Below are 3,029 nucleotides of genomic sequence, written 5' to 3' on the forward strand. Positions count from 1 at the left end.
ACTTGAGTCACACTTCCACTTCTGGCTTTTTAGTGGTTAATTGGAGTCATGGTTTTCCTGTCTGGGATGGCTTCAGACTGAAATTCTTAAGAGCTCAGCTTCCTGAGTAGCTAGGATTATAGGAGTGAGCCACCAACACCTAGCTCCAATCGTCTTTTTTCCCCTAAGCCACAACGGGTCACTGTGGTAGTTTGTTATTTTTCCCATGTGTTATAAGTAAAATTAACTGGCTTGTTTTAGGTAATAAGAAAAAAAACATTTGGAGCCTGTCTGTTGCTATTGGAATCCCATAATTCTTGGCATCGAAGGGCAACCTGACATCTCCGCATTAGCAATTTTCTCTATTTGGACTTTTGATTATTATTATTATTAAAAAGTAGGAATGAATAACATTTAGTAATCTGCCTTTGGGGCACCTTTTTTTCTGAGATAAGAAGGAACCAATGTCCTGATTTAGTCCATTCTCTTCAGACAGAAACAGTTCTGATCAACAGAAGACCAGCTTATTTTATTGCTGTATATATATATTTTTTGGTATGGCTAATACTTGATCTTTATGGACTAAAAATAGAGATGGAAGATTTCTCATAAAGCTGAAGGTACTAAAAGTGAGGCTAGGGGCTGGGAAGGTGGCTCAGTGGTAGAGTGCTTGCCTTGCATGCCTGAGGCCCTGGGTTCGATTCCTCAGCACCACATAAGCAAAAAAAGCCGGAAGTGGCGCTGTGGCTCAAGTGGTAGAGCGCTAGCCTTGAGCTGAAGAGCTGAGGGACAGCGCCCAGGCCCAGAGTTCAGGCCCCACAACCGGACCAAAAAAAAAAAAAAAAAGTGAGGCTAGCCAGATAGCTTCTTTGCTCACAGGGTAACAAATAGAAAAACTACCTAAGGCTAAATTTGAAAAACAAATGTAACCCCCAAATTCAGATTTTTATGTTGGAGGAGGTCTCATTGCAAGTTGTCAGAACTGACAAATGCAAATTGGATGAGAAATCGTGGCATAAGAATAACATCGCTGTTTTACCCACAATTAACTGTTTAAATTGTTCTAAACCATGTATACGACATATACAATATGTGATGATATTCTTTAATTGGAAAGCCAAAACGTTTGTGACCCCATTCTTCCATATTTGTCTAATATTCTTCATTGATAACCAAGGTTTCATACTGTGCACAGTTTGAGAGCTGTTTAGCAGAGGTTCTAAACTATTTTTTTTAATCCACCCTGGTTCATTTGGCTTCCATGACACTCCAAGATCTATCTCTGATGCCCACAGTAATGCTCCTCCTTCCAGTGGGCACCTCGCTTCTCAGCCACGAATTGAATAAATTGCCAATGGCTGGCGTAAAGCTTGAGTGTGTCAAAAATGTCTACCCACTTCGCCTCCTTGGCGTCATCGCCAGCCTTGAGGGGAAGATGGCACGTTATTTCACCTGTTTCATCGTGGAAGTTCACCGCCTCCGTCTCCATCCACGCGTTGTCCGTGTTCCGAGGATCATCCACGTAGCCTTTATAGATGACAAACTGTTCCTGGCTGAAGAGTCTGTGTAACTGTTTCTCCAGCATCTGCCTCTCCGCCTTCGACTTGCGTAGAAAGTTCGTGGCTTCGGCGCCGAATTCTCTCCTCAGGGTGATGCTGGTGCTCTCTCCTGGATCCATCATCCCCCCCGGAATTGCCCATTTCCCACAGTCCTTCCTTTTAATGGCCACGAACTGCAGAATATTTTTCCTCGACACAGGATGGGTCACTGTGTTTCCCATGCTATCCCTTTTCCACCTGGTGACGATGGGCTCAAGGGCATGATTGGGACCCCAGCGCCCCAAAATCCCTCGGCCAGACATCCCTGTCCTACCTACGGGATTTTTCGGTCTACCATTTCTAACCTCATAAAAGCCTTCCTGGCTCCTTCTCTCCACATTGCCATCCCTTTCGTTAAATTTCGGACAGAAGTTTCTTTCGCCCAGCTGTGGATCTGCCCACTGGGGCCTGGCCAAGACCAAGCTGGCCGTGTACTCCACCGGGTTGTACTCTCTCCACTCAACCAGCCAGCTCACTTTCTCGTTGGGGACATGGCATCGCACCACCTTAGAGCCAGGGTACGGAGACATCCGGGCATTCCTGTGCGAGTTCTCAGCAGCAATATTTGGCTCCCACATGATGATGTTTAGAGGAAACCCATGTGAGGAAAACAAGGTCCCGCTGGCCTGGGTGCTGGGGCGGCTGCTGGGCCTGACTGCCGCGGAGGCCAAGGTCACAGAGAGAGACACCGTTGCCAAAGTCCTTCCCAGGCAGCATCCAGCCAACCACGACCCAGCAACTCACAGGGATTTTGGTCATTCTTGGCTGGGGGACTGGGGCATAGCCTCCACTATAGATCCAAGAGCCCCCGGCGGGGAGGCGGTCACATTTATCTCATAAATGCCCTTTGATAGCCTAAAAGACTGACTGGCGCTCATAACCGACTTGCTCGCTGGGCGCTGGAGACGCGCACGTGAGGTCACAGACGTCGCATGGCAACCAGGGGGGCAGGGAGACCCCCAGCTCCGCTTGACCCCCCATCCCCTGCGGCTATGTGACTTTTTTGTTTGTTTTAGTTTGCTTGTTGCATTTTTGTTTTATATTGAAAGATCTTAAGAGCTGAAAGGGTTCCCAAAGATCAAGAGTCTGTCCAACTAGTGCCAATAAAACTAGCAAAGACAACAGTGCTTTCTAAAGCATTTGCTATTTACAGGTAAATTCGGTTCCCAGGGCCAGGGCCAGGACCATTGTCTGTTTGGATAAATGAAGAATGGACAAGATTACTTACTTAGGATGCTCAAAAGCCAGTGAGGGGTGATTTGCAAGAGGAAGGAGCTTGAACTCACCTGGCACATCGATGAAAATTCCATGTGTTTGATGGAGGTAGTTTCAAAACTTGCATGGTTTGGACTATTTTAAATGAGCATTGGTAACAGTGTACCAGGTGCGAGGCCAAACTATTGAAGGTTGGACCCAGAGGCCTTTGTTCTTACAGGATGCTAGTTGAGGAGG

At 46.8% G+C, this 3,029-nt stretch overlaps 1 pseudogene; it reads right to left on the reverse strand.

The window, feature by feature from the left end:
• Positions 1-1,255: 1,255 nt before the first annotated feature.
• LOC105999341 lies at positions 1,256-2,558 on the reverse strand (annotated as a pseudogene).
• Between the last annotated feature and the right edge of the window lie 471 nt (positions 2,559-3,029).

Source organism: Dipodomys ordii, unplaced genomic scaffold (assembly GCF_000151885.1).
Source record: "Dipodomys ordii isolate 6190 unplaced genomic scaffold, Dord_2.0 Scaffold188, whole genome shotgun sequence".
In the NCBI taxonomy this organism is placed as follows: domain Eukaryota; kingdom Metazoa; phylum Chordata; class Mammalia; order Rodentia; family Heteromyidae; genus Dipodomys; species Dipodomys ordii.